Raw genomic sequence first — 24,431 nt, 5'->3', positions numbered from 1 at the left:
AACCATAGAAGACCTGGAGGGCTGTACAGACAGGCAGTGACGAGGAGGTCATGTGGTTGGGTTTACAACCAATGAGAAGGCAGAACAGAAAGTCTGTAAAAAGACAGACACACAGGAAGTAGTCCTCTTTCTGAGGAGAAGGATGGCAGCGAGGGGTAAGAAAGGGTTTTAGTATCAGCTCTTGGCTGCTGCTCTGACCTCTTGGGCTTTTAACTCTGCATTTGGCTCTGTGTTTCTTATTTAATAAGACTGTTACATCTACACCTGGGCTGGTGGTCCTGGGTTCTATAAATAAAGCAGGCTATGCAAGCCATGAGGAGCAAGCCAGTAAGCAGCACCCCTCCATGGCCTCTGCATCAGCTCCTGCCTCCAGGCTTCTGTTCATTTCAAGTTCCCACATTGACTTCCTTCCCTCCGTAGACCTTGGTTGAGGCTGTGTAAGCCAAACAGACCTTCCCTCCCCAGCGTGCTTTTCACCGTGGTGTTTCTTCACAGCAATAGTAACCCCAACTACAGCAGGAGGAATTTACCAAATGTTAGAAAATGTGGTCTGGGTGATGGCGTTATAGACCATTTTGTTTTCTTCTTAGGATTCTTTCAATTTTCCAATGTCTTAACAATAAACATAAATTAATTTGAAAAACAAGGAAATGTTTAAACTACGATCCAGCTTCAAAAGCAGTTTACAGTGAAAAATGAAAATTGTATATATTCATGAGCTATTTGAGAGAACAACAAAAGTCAGGAGTTTCTCCAACAAATGTGCATTGAGCACTTAGTAGGTACAAATGTATACTGAGCACTAGGTAATCAGTCCCACAGAACTACTGTCTTGAAAGTCTACCTCCCTATAAACACCCACACAGAGACACACACAGTCAACACAGAGACACACACACACACTCACACAGACACACACACTCACACAGAGAGACTCACACACAGAGACACACACACTCACACAGAGAGACTCACACACAGAGAGACACACACTCATACAGAGAGAGACACACACACTCATACATAGACACAGACACACACTCACACGGAAACACACACTCACACATAGACACAGAGAGAGAGAGAGAGAGAAACACACATACATACTCACACAGAGACACACACACACAGAGACACACTCTCACACAGAGAGAGACACAGACACACACTCACACAGAGACACACACTCACACACACATAGACACAGACACACACTCACACAGAGACACACACTCACACAGAGACACAAATTCACACAGAGACACACACTCACACATAGACACACACACACACTCACACAGAGAGACCGCTTGCTTGAGCATCTTTAATCTGATGCCATAGGTAGTCTTTATTAGTCACTCACCTGTGTCTCTGAGTGTATCTCCAAAGACTGATGTAGTCTCCAGGCTTTTGTATCTCACAATGACATCAGACGGAAGTGAACTCTGGGCAGGCTGAGTGGCCGTTTACCTGCAGAAAGCCAGACAAACAGCGCTGGTCATGCTCGACATAGGCTCTCCCCACAGACCACTGTGGTTCTGTGGGGGAACAGAAGAGCCACTCCCTTTGAGGCTGTGGCTTTCAGTCTCAGCAGCTCTTTCATTTTACATCAACCATCTCCTCCAAATGCCAGCTCTGAGCCGGGCGTGGTGGCCCATGCCTTTAATCCCATCACTCAGAGATAGAGGCAGGTGGATCTCTGTAAGTTTGAGGTCAGCCTGGTCTACGGATCAAGTTTCAGGACAGCCAGGGCTACACAGTGAAATCCCGTCTCAACAAACAAACCAACAGCTCTGGTCCACCCCTGATCAGCAGGCTTTAAGCTACCCCATGCCCCACTCTGGGGTCAGCCCCCTGCTGTGGGATGGTCTATATGTCAAATGTGTTGCTGATTGGTCAATAAATAAATCACTGATTGGCCCGTGGCCAGGCAGGAAGTATAGGCGGGACAAGGAGGAGAATAGAGCTGGGAAGTGGAAGGCTGAGGAGAGAGACATTGCCAGCCGCCATGACGACAAGCCGCATGTGAAGATGCCGGTAAACCACAAGCCATGTGGCAAGGTATAGATTAATAGAAATGGATTAATTTAAACTATAAGAACAGTTAGCAAGAAGCCTGCCATGGCCATACAGTTTGTAACCAATATAAGTCTCTGTGTTTACTTGGTCGGGTCTGAGCGGTTGTGGGACTGGCGGGTGAGAGAGATTTGTCCTGACTGTGGGCCAGGCAGGAAAACTCTAGCTACAGCCCCCAGCTATGGCCTTCAGACATGTGCTGTAGAAGGGTGTGAATTTACTGACTTCAGTCTGTTCTGGCTGTTTTCCTCACATTGCCCCTCGAACCTCAAGGTCTACCCAACGGCAGAACTCCCTTGGTGTCAGGGCTGTGGATGGTGCTACCAAGTTTCCCATGGCAGACTGCCCAGATGCTTATGACCCTGATCCGAGGAGCACCCAGCTGCAGCACAAGGCCCTCTGTATGTGCCTTGTCACCCTCCACTCCTACTCATACATACTATGGATGGGTGGGAGTTTTGATGTTAGGATCAAGAAATAGGCAGGTCACTGGCTAATGAGGTGGTGTTTCTTAGGCAAGAAGGGGTATTCAGACAAGCAGAAGAATATGAGGTCAGTTAATGTCAGGGAACTCTGTAAAACATCAGAATGTTACCCCAGGCTTCCCACACAGCTCAGGAGTCTGCATGTGAGAATCCTCTGGGCAAGAAGGGAGGGTATAGAGCTGCCAGGACACTCCCATTGGTCCATCCTCAGCTGGGCCCTGGTAGTGCTCCAGCAGTGCTCCGGCAGTGCTCCGGCAGTGCTCCGGGCAGCATCAGCGGCTCTCTCTTCCCTCTTTATTCTGCATTGCTTCAAGCCCTTCCCTAGCCTCCACCTTCCTCTCAGGCACCTGGTGTGGTCCTGATGTCCCAAGTTTGTTTCCTAACAAGGAAGGGCCTGATGAGATCTAAAAATACCTGGAGGTGTTAAGGTTGCTGCTGTGTGTTGCCTTCCAAAGATGTTTCTGCCTGGGGACTGTTCACTTGTTCAGCTTTTGATCATCCACCAAGGGATATACTAAACCTGTATGCACAAGAGAAGTAAAAAACAAAACCAACAAAACCCTTCTGTGAGTCCTTGTCTAGAAACGGGAATAGATAAGCAAATGAACAGTTGCATCTATCAAAGAGTGATGGTTCTGACTTGGATGTGGGTGAGTGCTGAATATCATCCAAGCCTAGCAAGAGAGTCCCGGGGCTTAAAGGATGGACATAATAGATGTAGCGAGTGCCCTTGTTCCTCTGCAGCTACAGGAGCAGAGGCAGAGAAGGATGCCATCAGTGAATTAGGGAGGTAATTGCAAAATGAAACAAGCCTTGTTCTAAAGGGCTGGAGAATGAGATATAAAGAGGGTAGAATTTGAGGTTGCCAGACCAGACTCTTCAAGGGCCCCATTGGACTCAGAGCAGCACAGGCTTTGTGTTGTATTTCTCATGTATTTTGCATTCGAGAAGTCCTGGGGTTCACCAGACATCAGATCAGCAGACACCATTGGCCAAGAAGGAGGTGAGTGGAAAAGTAACAAGGAGACATCAGTTGTGCTGGCGAGACTCCCGGTTGGTCTGAGCGTCAGGTATATGCTCACTTCGTAATCACGTGTGGAACTGCACACTTAGGTTTTCTGTATTATTACTGTTGTGTTATCTGCATCCCAATAATTTATAAAATAAGAAAACAAAAGCTAAGAAAACAGAAAGGTAGCACAGATTCTCGGGCCTCAGTTCCAGACACTGACTGAACGTATATAGCCTGGGACTAAGGAATCTTTTTTTTTTTCCCTTCCAGACTAGTTCCACCATGTTGCCCAAGCTGATCTAGCACTGAGGCCCAAGCACTCTTCTCACTTCAGTCTCCTGATGTGCTACCATATTTGTGGTATCTGAATTATTTTAAACAGTAACTTCAGAGCAGAGACCAACCTGTGGATTGTGATCCCTTTGGAAAACCCCTGTATCTCCAAAATTATTTACATTACAATTCATAACAATAGCAAAATTACAGTTATGAAGTAGCAACAAAAATAATTTTGTGGTTCGGGGTCACCACAACATGAGGAACTGTATTAAAGTGTCCCAGCTTTAGGAAGGTTGAGAACCACTGCTCTTGAGGCTGTAAAGAGGGATTCCCTAGCCTACACCATGAGAACACTGCTAGGGATGTTGGATGCCACCAAAAATGTGCAAGCAAGATGCTTGCCCTTCTGAATGTGCAGATCAGGAGAGGAGAGGGTGAGCAGTGTCTTGATCTTACCCCCTGTTAGCATCAGCAGGCTTTCATCCCATACTCTCTGTGCTTTCGAAAAAGACAATTGTGGCACTAATGACTTAAAATACTAAATGTGGGTTTTTTTGAGTTTCATTTTGGAATTTTCTTAAATATGAAAATACTTTACCTTGACACATTAATTTCCAGTGGCTGAATTTAGGCAGGAAACAAGTCCCTCAGGTGGATATGCCATGACTCCAAGCAGCTTTCTGGAATGGTTTTTGGTGAGTGCATTCTCTGCCTGTGAGTAAGATTTTTTCTCCATTGAGTCGCAGTCCCTGGACACGTGCTCAGTGGTGACTGATTTGCCTGTCTCCCCTGTTTGGACAGAGGCATACTTTTGTGTCCTAAAGTATCCAATTCAGTATTCTCCCAAACCATAATCCCTATGAAGAAATTGACAAATTGGGTTTGTAAAGTTGCTTGTCCTCCAATTACAGCATTAAAATTAGAAAGGGAGGAAGAACTATACTTGGCCTTAAATGAACAAGAAAGTCCAAAATTCTCAAGTAAATTCTATACAGATTTTTTTTCCTTATAAGTGAAGTACTAAAGAAAGAAATGCCATGATGTGAGGTGGTGGCACACATCTTTAATCCCAGAACTCTGGAGGCAGAGGCAGGAAGATCTCTGAGGTTGAAGCCAGGCTGGTCTACAGAGCTAGTTCCAGGACAGCCAGGGCTGCACAGAGAAACCCTGTCTTGAAGAAAGAAAGGAAGAGAGAGAGAGAGAGAGAGAGAGAGAGAGAGAGAGAGAGAGAGAGAGAGAGAGAGGGAGGGAGGGAGGGAGGGAGGGAGGGAGGAAGGAAGGAAGGAAGGAAGGAAGGAAGGAAGGAAGAGAAAAAGAGAGAAAAAGAGAGAGAAAGAAAGAAACCACGAGATTTTTCGGTTGCCATAACTTTTGTGTGAGCTAAGTGCATTCATTCAGAGCTGATAAAGACTTCTAACTCAAAGCATTGTCTAGGAATAGGAACGCAAGCCCTGCAAACCCCTGTAAGAGTAAGTATTACAGCGCTGCTTTGGCATACAATTTGGCACTATTTAGTCAAGCTGACCATATTTTCTTGATAATTTCTTTGATCCAGAAACTGAACTCATGTGTTGATGTTCTATAAGAGTCTGTCTTAACTTGTGTCCCAGAGGAGCATGGACCAGAATACCCACAGCAGCACTGAGAACAGCACTTCAAAACTGGAAGCAACTTGAATTCAGCAGGAACATTCATGAATACATTGTGAAATATACACTCTGAAAGGGAATGAAATTGAAGATGGAAAAATCTCACTGATAAAATATTGAATAAAAATCTCCAAGTTGGAGATGAATGTGCAGAATATATTTATACTCACATTAAACACTTGTAATAACCATTGTATGAGAAACCACCTTGCTGCCATGGTAGTTTGTAAGCACACTACCAAGCAAGCCGTTCGTTCTACAGATCATAGAACAGGAAGGCTCACACGAGCCAAAGCAAGATATTCAAAGCACATGGCCAATTAAGTCGATTAGGCTCACCACAGGAGCATATTGGGCAAGTTAACACATTTTAGATCTTCTATTGACAAACGGGAATAATGATGCCTCAGTCCTTGACTCTCTTTTCTTTCTGCCACATCGCCCTTCCTCACTAAGAGTGTGCTCACAGGATCAGAGCTGAACAATTGTCGCTGAAGACTTGGGTTCCAGGGTTAGGGATTTAGCTAAGTGGTAGAGTGCTCGCCTAGCAAGCGCAAGGCCCTGGGTTTGGTCCTCAGCTCTGAAAAAAAAAAAAAAAAAGACAAAACAACAAAAAAGACCAAAAAAAAAAAAAAAAAAACCAAAAACAAAACAAGGTAATGAAGACTTAGGTTCCTAGGATTAAAAGCCACACCTGCTCTGCAGTCTTGGAGTCAGGACACTTGGCTGACAGAGCTTCTTAATCAGCCTCACGAGCAACCATGGTTATGTACCTGTCCATGCAAAGGATGTGAGGAGCCAGTAGCTGGCCGGGTAAAGACTTTGTGAATGGCGTGCTTCCTGTACCTTGAGTATCTCCAGTGCTTATGAATGTTGGATGATTTAGGGCCTCTTGCATATTTCATGTGTCACAGCTGGCGGGTACCCCTCACACCTCTCTAATTATGTGTGTCAAGCCTAGCACACCTAACTGACGCTTGCTTAAGGTCACTTATGATCTCTGTGTATATAGGCTACTTTAATTCTTAGTTCCATGTTCTCCATTTGTAATTCTCTTATTTTCTATAGCAGACTTGAAGTCTTCACACACATTATAAATACCCGTGAAATACATTTACAATAAGATAAATGTTTGGAAAGAATTTAAGATCTGGCTATCTGATAGAGATGGAAAGGGATGTGTTCCTTATGAGAAACTAGAGACATCTAACTATAGGGGTAATGTGTCATTTCATAGTGTGGATGGTGAGTTTATAGGTATTTGTTATATATTAATTATGTATCGATTTCTTCTAATTGTAAATGAAGTATGAAATGATACAGTACTTAGACCTTCACATGTAATAGGAACCTGATTATAAGTAGCCAATTAAGTTTAAGGCACATATTTTTGTGATCTTTGTGACATCATCAACATTAGTCATAAAATACCCATATATGAAGATTACATTAATCTTAGAGAACCACTTCTAACTGTGTCTGGTGTTGCCTAAATTAAGGTTTGTTTCCTGGACAAATGAACTTTGCTGTACTGTCAACACAGACAGTGTGGTCGAACATTCGACATGATCCCACGGATCCTGTAAGCGCTGCTCTGCAAGTGGAGTGAGCTAGGCTGTGTGCTGGGCCCGCTGTTCCGCAATCTGTCATCTGCTCGGATCTGTGAGTATCTTGGAAGACTCTCTCTTCCCCCTCTAGAAAGGCGGCTCTCATCCAACATCTTCAAAGGAATTCATGCTCATCATGTGATAAAAATTCCTGAGATTTTGTAGCTGGTGGTCACGGTTGGCCTCGAATACTAAACAAATAAAATCTGCAAACTGACACTCTTCATTTCTTTTTCTTCTTTCTTTCTTTTTTTTTTTTTTTTTTTTTTTTTGGTTTTTCGAGACAGGGTTTCTCTGTGTAGCTTTGCGCCTTTCCTGGATCTCGCTCTGTAGAGCAGGCTGGCCTTGAACTCGCAGAGATCCGCCTGCCTCTGCCTCCCAAGTACTGGGATTAAAGGTGCGTGCCACCACCGCCCGGCCACTTCTTAATATTGCAGTTTTTTTTTTTTTTTTTTTTTTGGTTTTTCGAGACAGGGTTTCTCTGTGTAGCTTTGCGCCTTTCCTGGAACTCACTTGGTAGTCCAGGCTGGCCTCGAACTCACAGAGATCCGCCTGGCTCTGCCTCCCGAGTGCTGGGATTAAAGGCGTGCGCCACCACCGCCCGGCTAATATTGCAGTTTAAATGAAGAGAGGCATTAAGACGGCTCAACTCTTTGACCCAAGGGAGCCTACACTTGCCTAGGTTTCCCACCATAGTAAGAGCCCCCAGTGGGCAGGGCCTATTCCCTAGGCTCCCCACCATAGTAAGAGCTTCCAGTGAGCAGGGCCTATTTCCACTGGCTTGGGAAGCTTCAACTACTGCATGTAAGAGAACATTAGGATTCTTGAGTCTTGGGGCGGAGACCGCAGGGCCAGGTACAGCTCAGCAGCGTGCGCTGTACCTACCATTCTGGAACAGAATAGACTCTCTGTCATATCTCTGTCTCACTACTTAATTTTAGTTCAGATTCTTGATATTTAAAAGAAATTCAAATACGGGGTTGTAACTGTGCTGTGTTCTCTCAGGCCAGGGTAGAAGGAATGGAAGCGGCAAAGGAGAGCCTCGCTCTTTCCCTGGCATTGTTTTTCTCTTTGTAAAGCTATTTTCCCCTTTCCTCTTAGCTGCTAGGGAGATCTGCAGACCTGTTTTCACTGTCTGGGGATAGTGTTTTGGATAGCCAAAAACACGCAGACAGGTGAGTGCCCATACTGCATCCCTCGCTCCCCACCGGGGTGCTCATAGCTCTGTTGAGAGAGCTGGGGAGTGCGGTACTCTTTGTGTGGCATCAGGGAGACCCCCCTCCGGGCTCAGGGTGTTGTGGCTCCTGCTGGTGCAGTCACAGCTGGCTCTGTGTCCTCTGGGTGTCAGGGTCACTTCCTGGAAGCCCAGGAGATCATGCACCAGAGGGTTCTGACCCCAGGACCCTCTCCTCTGAGATCGCCTGGGAATCCAAAACAGAAAGATGGGAAATCAGGTGGAGCAAAGGATCCAGGCCAGAGTCACCGGGTCCCCAGATGCTGTGGTTGACATCCAGGGCCTGGGCTGGTCAGGTACAGAGAGACCGGGGACTTGAAACAGCAGGGTGCGAGGGCGGGGCTGGCCGGGTTCCCGCAGTCTGCGGAGCCCTCATTAGGCTGGCACAGGGACTGAAAAATGTACGTCTCCATCTATTTCTGGCTTTTAAATGTGCGAAGGAAACACGTCTTTTTATTATTTTATTTTTGTAAAGTTGGAGACAGAGGCAGATGCCCCTAGAGCGTGTGTGTGTGCTCGCTCTAAAAAGTCCCCACTCTGCCAGTACATCTTTGGAAGGAACGTCAAGGGCAAATAGGTCGTCCCCTCTAAATGTGCTGGAAGAACATTGGCAAGGAAAGGAATTGTCAGCCCTGGTAACTAATGAAGATGTGGGAAATAAAATCAGGAAAGATGTCCAAAAATGTCACTCAAGGAAAAAAAATTAAGAAAAAACAATGACGTCTTGGTGTATCATGGATGTTGTTAGTATGTGTTAAATGCAAAATGACAATAGATATAAAGAGCCTTTTAAAATTTAGTTAAGAAATACATGAGTACTTCTAGAAGTTCTCTCATCAGAGGTGTTTGGAAATCTTAAAGCTTAATGTCTGTTTGTGAATGTCTAATGAGAGTAAATTTAAAATTGAAGAAATCTGGAAAAACCAAAAGATGGTATACCAAGACGCCAACTGTATTCCTGAGTGGGGCTGTTACGGTAAATTTAACTTCAGCAATAGAACCAGACAAAGAAAATTTTACAAAGCAAAATATCATGACATTCATTTACTAAAAAAAAAAATATTTCTGAGCACACAATATGCACCAGTGATGGTGTCAGTCCCAAGAAGCACACTACAGGTGAGGGAAATGGATCCTGTGGCTGCACAGCATCCCTACCCCAGCTCTGAGCTGAGCAGGAAAAATAGAATCAAACATAAAAGGTGGTACGACCAAACAGATCTGTTAGTATGAACGTTTTTTTTCTTTCTCCATGGTGTGTGTGTGGGAGGGGGGGCACGTGTGCATTCATGTATGTATGTCTGCATGCGTGTGAGTGCATGTGGGCATGAGTGCCCATGCGAGTGTGTGAGTGTGTGTGTGTGTGTGTGTGTGTGTACATGTGTACATGTGGAGGTCCAAAGTCAACGTCAGGGATCATCCTCCACCACTCTTCCACCCTTCCTTGAGGCAGGGGCTCTGTGAAAACCTGGGCTCCCTGATGTGACAGGCCAGCTCACTCTGGGGTCCCCTGTCTCTGCCGACTTGGCGTTCGCGTGGGTTCTGGGAGTCGGTCCCCCAGTTCTCACGCTTGGACGGCAAGAGTTTTAAAGCCACCAAGTGTCTCTCCAGCCTCGACCACATGTTTTCCGTGCACATGTTAGGTGCATGTACGTGTATGCCTGTACCTGTGGGGGTGTGCTGAAGGCCAGAGGCCAACCTTGAACACCCTTCTGAAGGAGCCATCCTCATGTCTTTGGAGACCAGATCCCTCGCTGGCCAGGACCTTGCCGTGTAAGCTGTGTGGACATCAAACCTCTGCATTGCTGGAATCATAAGCACGTACCGCTCCCTTTCTACATGGATTCTGCATACCCAGGCTTCATGTTTGTGTGGCAACTGAGTTCTCACCAGCTCCTGAACATTTATTTCAAATCAGAGAAGCTGGGGCTGTTAAGAATACTGGCTGCTCTTCCAGAGGTCCTGAGTTCAGTTCCCAGCAACTACATGGTGGCTCACAACCATCTATAGTGAAAGCAGATGCCCTCTTCTGGTGTGCAGGTGTACATGCAGATACTTAAAATAAATAAATATTAAGAAAAAATCAGAGAAGCTGGGCCTGTACTGTTGTGTAAATAAAACCAGTTTTTCCTTTGGCCTCTGGTTTTACTCTCTGAAAAAACTAGTCATTTCTTACTGTAAGGTCCTTTTAAGTTCTCAAGTTGTAAGACATAATGCATGCAGACAGGAATCCATCTCAAAATGAATTTTGAAAATCCGTTTTGAGAAATCTCAGAAGTAACCCCATCTCACTGCTCCTGCGCCTCTCTGGAAATGGAGCAGGAAATCAAGGACAGTTTTCAAAAGCTGAGGTTCAGTTTTCAGTCTCTAATCCAGTTCTCTCAGGAAGTGTTAGCCACATGATTCCCATTACCATCCAAAAACAGTTGTATTGTGTGGTGCTGACCATCTGTGTGGGCTCCAGCAGACACACTGGGAAAACCCATGATAATGGGAGCTCAGTTATTATCCGCCGGAAAGGTGATCGGTGGAACCAGCCACATCAGCAGCTGCCGCTGGAGCTTTTTCAGAGGGACCATCTGTGCCTTGCGCCTACCTATGCTGCAGAAAGGTCTGTGAGGGCTGCATCCCCTGGCTGTCTGACCTACGGTTGTACCACACTACGGCACAATGCCTGCCACCCACAAGGGTGTTGTGACAATTGCTGAAGTAAATGCTATAAAGCATTGTGAGCAATTCAAAAGAAGGGTGCTGCTGAGGTACCTAGATCGTCACACACCCACAGACACTGCTTTTTTTTTTTTGTTTAAATATTCTTAGCATGGTAATAGAAAAGGGCATCCCCAGAGTTCACTTAAATTTCAAGCATGTTTCATTGCATTTTATACTCACTAACTTTTAAATTAATGATCATTTCCAGTACATTAACCTGGCACTAAAGGGAACCTAGGAGTACTTTGGTAATTACATGGCGAGACTCTGCACTGAATGTGTCCTCCCAAAGTTCATTTGTTAAAACTCGATGCCTCCACCCCAGTGATGTCATGGTATTAGTAAGTGGGGCTTTCTGGAGGCTATTGGGGTCATGAAGGCAGATCTCTCAGTCATGGGATCAGTGTCCTTAGTAAGGGATTCCCAGGTAGCTCTCACCCTTCCCCGCATGGGAGGACACAGGGCAGACTGCAGTCTATGAACTAGAAATGTGTCCTCCCCCACTCTTGCCCTTAGACTTCTCGGCCTCCAGAACTGTGGGAAGTGAACACTGGCTCTCTAAGTAGACTGAGTCACTATGTTTTGAAAAGAACTGATGCTTTAATTAGCTCCCTAGTTAAGGAATACTTTTCTAGAGAGGTGTTGGGTGTCTAGAAGACTTCTGCTAATTGATGACAAGCATGACTTTGTTCACAATTCTTGTCTGCATCTGTATCACTGGGCCACAGAACCACACCCATCAGCAGTTCTGTATGGAGCTATTGGGTTTGATGACTTCCTTTAAAGTCAAGATAAAAATGAGGGAGCAATGAGTTGGGACACACATTTACCAACACGTGAACCCGACAATGTTTTAAATCCTCACGCATCACAGGGAAATTGCCGTCAACGCTTTCTTTATTTTTTTTTCATTCTTTATCTTTTTTAAAATTTCAACTGTGTTTACTATAATCAAAACTTGCTTTGTCTCTTTTCATTTGAAGGTTGGGAAATCAAGTCATATTTAGACAAGATGTATTGTTGTTGGAGACAAAGTAAAGGAGCAGAAACACACCCTGAGTTTATTTCTATGTCTTGTGGAAATGAAACTTTCTAACTAAGCTAATTCTAGGTACAATTCTCATGCGAAAAGTTACTAGACTGCACCAGATCTAGCCCAGCTCTCATAACCAGTGTCTCAACCTATTCAGCCCACCCCATCTGCTCTGAAATGAACTTCTTGGCTTTGGCCAGAACCCTCCTGTCTCCACCCACAGGTCCCTTCTGCACAGCATCCAACCTCTCCCCTCAGCCAGAATCCCCACTTCCTTCTCCAGGATCTAGTCTGCTGTGTCTCCCTGACCTCCCCACACACATCTTCTTCCCATCCAACCAGATACAGCCTGGGTCCCACATTCAGTACCCTGGCCAAATATGGTCTCCCCTGCCTACACTGCAACCAATCACTAGACTTCGGTCAGGACCCCCCAGTTCTGTCCCTCCCACACCACATCCAAGCTTTCCTCACAACCAGATCTACCCCCACACTCCAGGCTTGGAACAGGAGGCACAAACTGTACACTAGTCCAGCCCCCTCGATCTACGTGACTTCATTCCGTCTAAGACATTTCCAACCTCTAGGCCCAACCCTCCCAAACATCCTCTCTTCCTCCCCAACCTGCTGTGTCCATATTAGAATTAGAACTAATGAAGGAAGTCCACATGATCTCAATGAAAAAATAACAAAAATATACAATATCAAACCAGTATTTTCTCTCCAAAATCTACCAGTCCTGTAGAAATGCCTGCCAGTGAGAATTACCCAGATGAATATCAGGACATAGGACTTAAAAGAACAATAATAAATTTCATCAAAGAATTCAAGTTTAAAGAAGACATGAAGAAACATCTCAATTAAATTGTGGAGAAAGAACTTGAAGAAGACAAACATTTGCATGAAGCCCAAGAAAACACAACCTAAGGCTAGTGGAAATGATGAAGACAATTTGGGACTTGAGAACAGAGTTCAATAGGAAGATAAAATCACTCATGAGAACTAAAGCTGAAATGGAGATGGAATTGAAAAACTCAATCATGCGACTAGACAACCTAAAGAATCAAACAAAAGATAGAATGTCGGGACTCAAAGGTAAAGGATAGGATCTAGACCAAATGAGCAAGGAATGTGAATTTTTTTAAATACAGGAAAGGAACAGATAGAAAATCTGTGTGACACAATGAAACAATAACAACCTTGGAATTCCAGACTTAGATGGAGAAGAATCCCAAGTCAATGGCATAGACCAGATCTTCAACAAGATAATAGAATAAAATTTCTCCAAACTAAGGAAAGACGTTCACATACAGATAGAAAAGTCACACAGAACACCAAATCAACAAGAATAGAAAGGAGAATGCCCATAATATGTCATAGTTAAAACACTAAGTGTACAGAATGAAAAGAGTATATTATAAGTTACAAGACAGAGAAACACAAGTCACATATAAAGGAAAACCCATCAGCTAATTTCTCAGTGGAAACTTTGAAAGGCAGAAGAAATTGGAGCAATGTACCCCAAGGCCTAAAAGACCATGACAGCCAGCCTAGACTAATATACACAGAAAAATTATCAACCATAATTGAAGGATAAAAGAAAACTTTTCACAATATAAACATCCTAAAACTTATACACAACAAACCAAACATAAAGAAAATACAGGAACAATATTTCTGGCTGAGAGCAGAATGAACATAGTAAAGAGACTGTGGAAATAAATGCAAAGCCATAATTCTTAAAATCAAAGTACCACTGACAATGCAAACAACACCGAAAATCAACATCACAATGACTATAATTAATACACACATTTCAATAACTTCAAATATCAATGGGCTCAATTCTCCAAGCAACAGATAGGCTGACTAAATGGACAGAGAAACAAATCCATCTATCTATCTATTTATCTACAAGAAAAATATCAGAGTTTTGAAGATAGGCACTGCCTTAGGGTAAAAGAATAAATAAAAAGTACTCTAAGCAAATGGGGCAAGGAAGCAAACAGGCATCACTGTCCCAAAGTCTGACAAAACAGACTTCAAACTGAAACGAATCAGAAGAGATAAAGAGGGACACCTCATTCTAATCAAGGGAGCAGTTAACCAAGAAGACATTACTATCCTAAATATATATGCCCCAAACATATTGGGGGTCCAATTTCATTTAAAAAAAACTACGACACAGATTAACATCAATCCATTAATAGTAGTGTGGGAGCCCGTTTTCGGGTTCCTCGTGGCTTTACCCAGCAGGTCTGCATAGAGGATGATCAGGATCACGGGCCTGAGTGCAGGTGTCTGAGATGGTCTGCACTTGGCTGTGCTGGGGGAACAGGTCATTTGCTCTACCCCTTGGTGTCTCTATAAATACCCAGGGGCAGAGACAGTCGGGGCCCATTGGAATAGGTTCCAGGCCCTCTCGAGGCTATCCTTTATTTTCTATCTGTTTATCTCTGCAAGATTCTCTGCAATAAATCCTTCTATCTAATATTTCCTGCTTCTCACACTCAAGAAAACTCTGGGGAGCTGTGGGGTTGGTGGGTAAACACCCCACACAGTAGGTGATGTCAATAGCCCACTTTCTCCAATAGATCAGTCATCTGAACAAAAGATAAACAGAGAAATATCAGAATTAATTGACATCACACATCAAATGGACTTAACATGTCTAAGGAAAGCTCCACCCAAACAATACAGGAGCTTTTCTAAAAGAGACCACATCCTGGGATACAAGATAAATCTGTACAAATTCAAAAAGATCGGAATAAGTATTCCAATTCCTTGTATCCTAGCTGACCACAGTGCAGTTAAAATTGACAGCAAACAAATCTCTAGTAAATACACAAACTCATGTAGATTGAACAACTCATTATTGTATTATGAATGGGCCAAAGAAGAAATCAAGAAAAAAAATTCCTGGAACTCAATAAAAATAAAAATAATAGTAATAATAATAATAATAATAATAATAGCCTATGAAACACATTGAAGGCAGTCTTAACAAGGGAAATCTATAGCTCCACATCAAAAAACAGAAATAAAAAGAACACAAATAAACAACTTAATGATCCAATTCAAAAAATTGAAAAAGTAAGAACAAACCCAATCCATATCTAATAGATGGCAGGCAATAATAAAAATCAGAGTTGACATCAGTAAAATAGAAACAAAAAAACAATACAAAGAATCAATGAATATAAGAGCTGGTTCTTTGAGTAGATAAGCAAGACTGACAGATCCTTGGCCTGACTAACCAAAAGAAAGCAAGGGATGACCTAAATTAACAGAATCAGAAATGAACAGGAAATATTACAACAAACACCAAAGAAAGTCAGAATATTTTAAGAGAATATTTTAAAAGCTTATAATACAGTAAGCTAGGAAGCCCAAAAGAAATAGGTGATTTTTCTAGATTCAGCCAAACCACCAAAATTAAACCAAGAAGTCAACAACCTAAACAGACACATAAAGAATGAAGAGACTGAAATAGTAATAAAATCATTGGCCCTGACAGGTTCATAGCACAATTCTACAAGACTTTCAAAGAAGACCTACTCAACCCGTCTTAGGCTAAATGAAATAGCAGAAACAGAAGGATCACTCCCAAACATTTTCTATGAGGCTATTATCACTCTAAACCCCCAAACAAGGTAAAGACACAACAAAAAAGAAAAGCCAAAATCCCCAGTAAATATATATGTAAAATGCTGAATAAGATACTTGCAAACAGAATACAGATATAAATTTAAAAAACAGTATATATCATATCCAAGTTAGCTTAGTCCTGAAATGCAGGGATGGTTCAACATACAAAGTCAATGAATGTAATAACCTATGTAATGACTTAAAGACAAAAGTCGCATGATCATGATGAAGAAAAACTCTTTGACAAAATCCAACAATGCCTTTGTGATTAAAGTCCTAGAAAAATGTAGGGTTAGAGAGAACATGCCTCAGAAACATAGTAAAAGCTGTATCTGAGAAATCCATAGCCAGCATCATCCTAAATGGAGAAAAGCTTGAGTCAATCCCACTGAAGTCAGTAACAAGATGCAGATGTCCACTACTCCCACTATTTTCCAACATTGTACCCAAAGGACTAGCTGGAACAATAAGACAAACAAAGGAAATTAAAGGAATACAAATAGGGGAAGAAGTCAAATTGTTCCCATTTGTAGATGACAAAATTTGAGATACCAAAATTTCTACAAGAAAATATCTAGAAATAATAAATTCAGCAATTTGGCAGGATGCCCAAACCAATAGCTTTTCTATAGACCAACACAGACATATAGAGAAGGAGGTCATGGATACACTCCCATTCACAGTAGCCTCAAAGAAAATAAAATATCTAGAAATAAAGCTAACCAAGGAAGTAAAGGACCTCTATGATGGAAACGAAAACTCTGAAGAAATAAAGACATACATACACACACAAAAAAAGTGCAAAGACTTCTCATGCTCATGGATTGGTAGAATGAACATTGTGAAATGTTTCAAAGTGTTTGGAAGTGGGAATGGGAAGCAAAAAAAAAAACTAAAATAAAATTTCTTTTTAAGGGAAAAAATGTTCAAACTTCAAATCGCTAAATTCCATGATTAGGTATATTCACTGTGGTAGTTTGAATGATAACAACCTCCATAGGCTCATATGATTGAATACTTGGTCACAGTAGGTGGAACTGTTTGGGAAGGATTAGGAAGTGTGGTCTTGGAGGAGGTGTGTTCCTGGGGTGTGGTGTGTGTCGGGGGGGGGGGAGTGTTGAGGTTTCAAAATGCTTGTTCCATTTCCAGTGTGCTCTCTGCCTCCTGCCTGTGGATCGATATGTGGACTCTCAGCTGTTCCTACCACCCTGCTTTTGCTCCACTATCATGGACCCTCTAAAACCTTTAAGCCCCATTTAATACTTTCTCCTCTTCGTTGCCTCGATTGTGACGTCTTATTACAGCAGCAGAAAAGTGACTAAGACGTCCGCACCGTTGTCAACCATCAGGATTAATTGCAGTACTTTCCCATCAGTATCCCAAGGAAACCTCTTCCCTGTTAGCAATCTCTCCTTGTTTCCTTTCCTCACTTACACCGGGCAGTTATTGTAAAAGCAACCATATATTAAGTGGCTTATTTCATTGGGCATAATGCTCTCAATGCAATTTTATTCCCTTTGAATGGCTAGATAGTACTGCAGTGTACAAATATACCACACTATTCTTCTCTGTCCATCAATGGATAAGCATTCAATTTCCTCATTTTAGTTCCTTGAATTATGTTGTTACGAATAACAGTGTACACGTTTTGTGAGGGTGTGAGATCAGTGATCTTCACAGTGTTTAATGAGAATTAGTATTGCTAGGTGCAAAAGTGGCTACATATGTTAGTTACATTCTCACTAGCAATGAATGAAATTTAATTTCTCCACACCCTTGCCAACACTTTTTATTGTCCATCTTCTTGGTGGAGCCATTCTAGTGCACATGAAGTGTATCTCATAGTTTTGATGTTTTGATTTGCATTTCTTTCTCTAATGACCATCTTTTTGTAGGATCACTAGCTATTCACATCCTATTGGAAGACATGTCTACTCAAGTTATTTGCCCTTTTTAAAGATTTATATTTATTTGTAACTCTGAGTGTGTGCGTGTGTGTGCAAATGTGTGTATGCCACTTGTGTGCAGGTTCCCACGAAAACCCAAAAAGGAGCATTGGATCCCCTGGATCTTGGATTACAGGCATGTAAGTCTCCCACTGTGGTCCTGGGAACCAGTCCTAGGCCTCTGCAAGGCCAGCAAGAGCTCCTAACCACTGATCTGTCTCTCCAGCCCCTGATACCACTTCCTTACCAGATATCTGACTATAAATATTTTCTTTCATGCTTCTGTTTGTCTCTTCGCTTCCTTGAATTAAAGCATGAAGGTTTAATGTTGACGCTGTCTAGTTTTTGCTGATGCTTATTTCTTAATGCTGCATCTAAGAAACCATTTCCCAGTCCACGGCCACACAGGTTCCACCTAATATTTTCTTGTAAGAGTTTTTGGAATTTTAGCTCTTATATTTAAGTCTTTGATCCATGGTGAGTTCACTGTTTTATAAGACACAAGGTCAGGATCCAGCTGCTTCCTCTGCGTGTAACCGGCTCAGCACCGACTGTTAGAAAGCCTACTGTTTCTCCTGCATCTGTCTTCACTAGCTCTCTGTAGAGCAGTAATTGACCATAAATGTGAAGATTTATTTCTGTACCCTGAGTCATATTCCTGTGTGCTATCTATCTAGCTGCGTGTCTCTACCACATGGTTTTAATTACTACAGCTTTGTGGTAAGTTTTGAAATTGAGAAATGTGAACCACCTTCTTAAATACAGAGCCAGATGGAATTTTGATGTTTATTGCATTGAACCTGTGGACTACTCTGAGTAGTCTTACCAACTTGGTTAACAAGCCTAGTCTTTTGTAACACGAATCTTAGATGGTCTTTAAAAAACAAACAAACAAACAAACAAACAAAAAAAAAAAACAAAAAAACAAACCAAAAAAAAAAAACCTGAAAGCCAGATAATGGGGTGAAAGCTGGAAGATCAGAGAAGCAGAATAAGCCACAGCAAACCTCACCTCACCAACTCCTCAGCTGATCCTGTTTCCACGAATCCTCAGACTGAAAGCCTCTGAGTCCTCACCCCTGAGGGTCTCAGCTGAACTGCTCTGCCAGTGGCTTACCTCCAGGAAATCCTCAGTCTGAAGACAGTGAGTTCCTGTTTCCTCACGCCTTATATACCTTCTGCCCTGCCTGGGATTAAAGGCATGTGTCCTTCCCAAGCAAAGGCATGAGATCTCAAGTGTTGAGATTAAAGGTGTGTACCACCATGCCTGGCTCTATTCCCAGTGTGGCCTTGAACTCACAGAGATCTCTGTCTCTCAAGTGATAGGATTAAAGATGTGTGTCACCACTGTCTGGCCTCTATGTCTACTCTAGTGGCTGGTTCTGTTCTCTGATCCTCAAGCAAGTTTATTAGGGTACACAATACATCACCATAGTAGTCTAGTCCATGAACATGAGGTATCTTTCTCTTAATTTTGATCTACTTTAAAATTCTATTGATATCTTATAGTTATCAATTCCTAACTCTTTGTTCAATGTATTATTATTTTATTCTTTTTTTAATGTAACTATAGATGAAAGTTTAAGATTCCATGTTTGATTTCACAGTGCTGGTATGTACACATATGATGTTTTCACCTTGATCTTATATCCTATAATCCTTTAAATTTATTAGTCCTAATGCTTTGGTTTTTTTTTAGGATTCTTTGTCGTTTTCTATATGCAGGACCATGTCACCTGTTAGTAAAAGCAGTATAAATACCTTTTATTTCTGTCTGTTACCTAATTGTCCCACTGAGAGCCCCTGACATTGTTAAAAGCAGTGACTATGTGGACATGCTTGCCTTCTTTAGAATACGCAGCCAGCTTCTCATCATGAGGTATGATGTGAGGAGTGGGGATTGTGTAGATAAACTTTAATTCAGAAAGCTCCCCTGCATAATTCTCTTGAGATGACATTGGTGGGCAGGGCTGATTTGAAGTGTTAATGGATGTGAATGGATGGTGCCCCTGGAGCTTCGTGTGCTCTTCATGTTTATAATACAGTTGGAAGCAATGCCCACTAGAAACAGGCTCTTTCCCTCTTTCTCACTCTCCTCACCTCTCTCTCCTATCTATCTATCTATCTATCTATCTATCTATCTATCTATCTATCTGTCTGTCATTTATCTATCCTCTATCTATCTCTACATTTATCTCCTATCATTCTCCCTTACTTCTACCTCGACAAAAACACACAGTAAGATATGGTGGGAAAGAATGGTAATGTCTTTCCCTGTAGCCTTCTGCTTGGAGGATGAAGTACACTTGTGCATGAATTTCACTAGTACATATGCTGTGACTGTTATATAAAATAAGCTTCTGGAAGTCAGCAAACGTGTCAACTCCAGAAAACCATTTAAACAGATTTCTAAGAGGAAAAGACATTTATCAAACCCAACTATGAGTTTAGTTCCAAGGACAGCTGACATGCTCAGAGCTGGTCTGCATAGTGGAAAAAGATGATTTGTTATTGCTGTTGATAATTATTATTAGGATGATGATGGTGGTGGTGATAATGAGGGTGATGATGATGGTGGTGGTGGTGATGGTGGTGATGATGATGGTGATGATACATTAACTTACAGAATAAAAACTGCCAGAACATAAGTGCTATCTTTGAGAAACTGAGCTCCTAGCACCAAAAAAGACTGGCCACTCAGGTAAAAACAGTCCCAGGAAAAGGTCACAGCACAGTAGAATTAGTTGAATTCTGTTGACTATGCTCCAACTTGCTATTGCCTGTCAGCTTGCCATTTTCCCCAGGGGCTGTATTCATCTCCCACTCTCAGCTTTCAACACATTTTCTTTCAGCTTTATGTAAAGCCTGGGGACCAATAAGCACTGTCCTTGGCTGCCCATGAATACCTCCCTTGGCTGACAGCATCGAAACACTCCATGAGTCCTATTTCCTGGAACTGACCCTCCGTATGCCCCATGTGAAATTCTCCTGATTTTGTGTTATTTGTATACGACAAACACAATCTGAAAAGCAACCTCAGTTTTTAAAAATCTTGTAAAAGTCCGTCTCATACAAATTCAAAGCTAAGTAATGACTGGGTTGCTGTACGTCCTGGTAGCAAGCCTTGTTCTTGTAATTGAGAACTAGCATCGCTATGTGTTATAAAAGCAAAATTATTCTACCAACTCCTACATGTTAGACAAGAATTGCAGGGATGAAAAAGAAAAGGAGCAAAGACCCTTCCTCTGTTTCAGATGAAACTGTAACACAGTATCCAAGTAAACTAAAAGTCAGATCCTGGGGACATGTCCCTAGTTGGAAGGCAGTGGTGTTTATCTCTAGTGAATAACCACTGCTGGGTGGCGGGGAGAGGAGCAGGGATTGATGGAGAGGAAGAGTGAAGACACCTAGATTCTCATGGCCACTCCCTCCTCCCTGCAAGTCTTGGAGGTGTGTGTGTGTTTCTTCCAAAGTGCATAGCTGTGGTCCTCAGAAGAGTGAGTTTCCCCAGGAGGATGTTGTGAGATCCCATGCCGCCCAGAGAGCTCAGGAATGGACTGGCATTGAGATGCGAGGAATCAGAACTGAGAACCAAAGAGAGATGACACTGGAGCTGTAACTTGACCTGTGCCAACCAGGGAGGCTGGGCGGTGTATGCCACCCTGGGGAGCCGTGTAGACTCTGCTTAGGCCTGAGCTTTCTCAGCTAGCTCCATCACAAGACGGCACATCCTATCATGTCTCTCTCATAGCTCCCTGAAATCCCAAGAGCAGGATCTTTCCACTGAGCTGCTTGGTATACCTCGGGTCCCCGTTTTTCAGGTGGTTTACAGAATGTGCCAATGCTGATGGAATAAAAGCTTGAAAATGGAAACAATTAGGGAAATGATCATAAAGCCCCACAAACCATTCCCGAGACTGAGTCATAAAAATGCCATTGAGTGCTCCACTGTGGTAACCATGGTGAGGAAGACATGGAAGACCCTACTGGCAGCCCAGTTCTACCCGTGACCGGCATGGGCATGCCGAAAGTGCGCCCAACCCAAAGAAACATCAGAACACTTTTTTTTAAAGCTAACTAAATTATCTTAGAGGAAGTTTGCACTTATGGCGTTAGTCTGAGTAAATGGACCTAGAGAAATTTGGGGGGATTCAGAGAGTGATAGATGAGGTTCAAGCAAGAAATGGAGAAGACGGAAATGCGGTGCTGTGCACTGGAAATGTTACGCAGTGAGGTACCTCAGTCCCAGGATGTTCCTCAGCTCTCTGACAGGGATCTTCAAGGATGAAGGAACATGCTAGTTCCTAAAACCATTTCCAACTGGAAAAAAGACCACACAACCCCCAAAACCCCGAGTCCAATGACACACAGCCCTCAGAAGACTCTCGGGTGGTGTTTTCCAATTAAAATGGTAACTTTTTCCTAAGGCTAGGAACTTAAGCATTTGCAAGTTCAATTTTTTTTAATTAAAATTTCAATATTTCAATTCCAGTTTTCAGAAACAGGAACACATATCATAAAATGTAATTACAGTATATGGTTAAGTTTATTAGCAGGAAGGCTTTACAAGAAACAAGGCCCCGGGTTCAGGCCAGGAACTCAGCCTGTGGATGTCATCTCCTCAAGCTCTGAGGAGGGATGAGTACCAAGTCCAGGTGCCCAGCACCACATGACAAGCCAGCTGTGGCTGCCATGTCTTTAATCCAGTGCCAGGGAGCAAGAGCTGGGTTAACTGCCCAATCTAGCCAGATCAGTACGTCCCAGGTCTACTGAGAGATTTTCTGAAAGCGGAGAGTGATTGAGAATGACCAAATGTTGATCTCTAGTCTCTGGTCTCTGAGCATGTGCGTGCGTGCGCACGAATACACATGTTCACACACATACAGCAAGAAGGCCTTTTGCTTGAGCATCTGCTCTGATGCTGTGGGGCTGTGACCAGATCTCTCTGTGTGAGGCATTCGATGACGCCCTTATTTATTGCACATGACAGTTTAACTTTCTAAGCAATACAACCTGGAAAAGAGTTTAATTTTAGCAAATTTGTCCTAATATACCTTATTTTATGCTGGTTTGCTATACTCCATAATAATTAATTTATTGCTCTGTTGATTTTTCCTTTAATTTTGTCTTCAACATTTGAGGCCAAGGTTAGTTATGTCCTTAATGCCAAATACCAATCAACCATCCGACTGAGTCTATTTTCTGTTACTATAACAAAATGCCCGAGGCTGTGTACTTCACAAAGACGAGAAGTTTATTTAGATCTAAACCTTGAAATAGCATGGGACTGGCTCTAGGGAGGCCTCACTCACCTTCACTCTCTCATGACAGATGGCATCATGCCATCACGAGCGCCGGTTAGAGGAGAGGTCATGAAGCAAGACAGGAGGGGCTGAGTTCACAGTTCTCATGACAACGCCTTCAAGAGAATTAAGAAAGGAGTCAGAGGAAATTTGCCTGTGACTAAAATCCCTCCCCTGAAGCAGAGGCCAGCATCTACTCCATGGTGCTCTGAATGAGAAATGTTGCCTGCAGGCTTGTGTGTGTGAACACTTGCTCCTCAGTTGGTGGTATTGTTTCGGAGGTTAGGGATGCGTTAGCATGTGGAATCTAGCTGGAGGAAGTCTGGGACTTGGGCAGGCTCAACCCACTTCTACTTCACTCTGTGCTTCCTTGGTGTGCCGCAGAGATCTGATCACTCAGCTTCCTGACCTAGTTACCACGCTGTCCCTGCTGTCCTGAACATGTGTGCCTCTGGAACTATACGCTAACATAAAACTCTTCCTTAAGCTGATTTTGGCCATGGTATTTATCACAGCCACATTAGAGTAACTAATCATATTCCTCCCTCCCAAGCTCCCAGCAACAAACCGCAATGCAATTTCACCGGCGTTTACCCTGGGGCATCAATACATTTATTATTAAACTTACAGGGCATGGGTGAAGGGTCCCTGACAGAACCCCAAAACACCAACACTGGAAGAGCTTCACCCGACATGGATAATGGCTTCCCCACAGCTGCATGGATGAAGCCTCCTTTGCATATATACTTAAATATCTCCCCTGGACCCTGAGGCCACATGCAATTGGGGGGAAATTGCAGGCAAATGGTTGGGAGGCAGGGCTGGACTATTAGGTGGGGGTCCACTCACCCTCTGTGCTGACTAGCTTTATGTCAACTTGACACAAGCTATAGTCATCCGAGGGGAAGGAACCTCAGTTAGGAAAATGCTCCCCATAAGATCAGGTTGAAGGCAAGAAGCCTGCAGGACATTTTCTTAAGTAGTGACTGTTGGGGGAGGGCCCGCCCAGCCCATGGCGGGTGGTGCCATCCCTGGGCTGGTGGTCCTGGGTATAAGAAAGCAGGCTGAGCAAGCCATGGGGAGCAAGCCAATAAGTAGTACCTCCATGGCCTCTGCATGAGCTCCTGCCTTCAGGTTCATGTCCTGTTTGAGTTCCTGTCCTGACTTCCTTCAGCGATGAACAGTGACATGGAAGTGTAAGCCAAATGAACTCTTCCCTCCTCAAGTTTCTTTGGTAATGGTGTTTCATCATGGCAATAGAAACCCTAACTAAGACACCTCCCTGCCCCCTTCTTCTCTGAGGGATGTCAGTAGTCCGCAGCTCTGCTCTGTCAGACTCCTACATGCAGGCACAGTGAGCTGGTCTGAGGAGGGTGGCTGCTGTTTCGCTCAGAGGATGGTGCTGAGCAACACTTTGGACTCTTTAGAGGAAAGGACCCTCCAATGA

At 43.2% G+C, this 24,431-nt stretch overlaps 1 long non-coding RNA gene across 2 annotated transcripts in view; it reads right to left on the bottom strand.

The window, feature by feature from the left end:
* Positions 1-23,086, bottom strand: part of LOC128117308 (uncharacterized) — a 32,187-nt gene extending 9,101 nt beyond the window's left edge. Inside the window, exons 1-2 of one of the 2 annotated variants that reach the window (XR_008220784.1) lie at positions 22,994-23,086; positions 1,364-1,470 (exon numbers count right to left, since the gene is read on the bottom strand). This is a non-coding gene — a long non-coding RNA (uncharacterized LOC128117308). Of the gene's footprint in view, positions 1-1,363; positions 1,471-2,975; positions 3,078-22,993 lie in introns of those variants that run through there. The other variant, XR_008220783.1, reaches the window with a different exon arrangement.
* Between the last annotated feature and the right edge of the window lie 1,345 nt (positions 23,087-24,431).

Source organism: Peromyscus californicus, unplaced genomic scaffold, assembly GCF_007827085.1.
Source record: "Peromyscus californicus insignis strain IS unplaced genomic scaffold, ASM782708v3 Scaffold_21__1_contigs__length_65335640, whole genome shotgun sequence".
In the NCBI taxonomy this organism is placed as follows: domain Eukaryota; kingdom Metazoa; phylum Chordata; class Mammalia; order Rodentia; family Cricetidae; genus Peromyscus; species Peromyscus californicus.
Note: the sequence above shows the minus strand (reverse complement) of the source record. Positions and strands in the feature narration are given on the sequence as shown.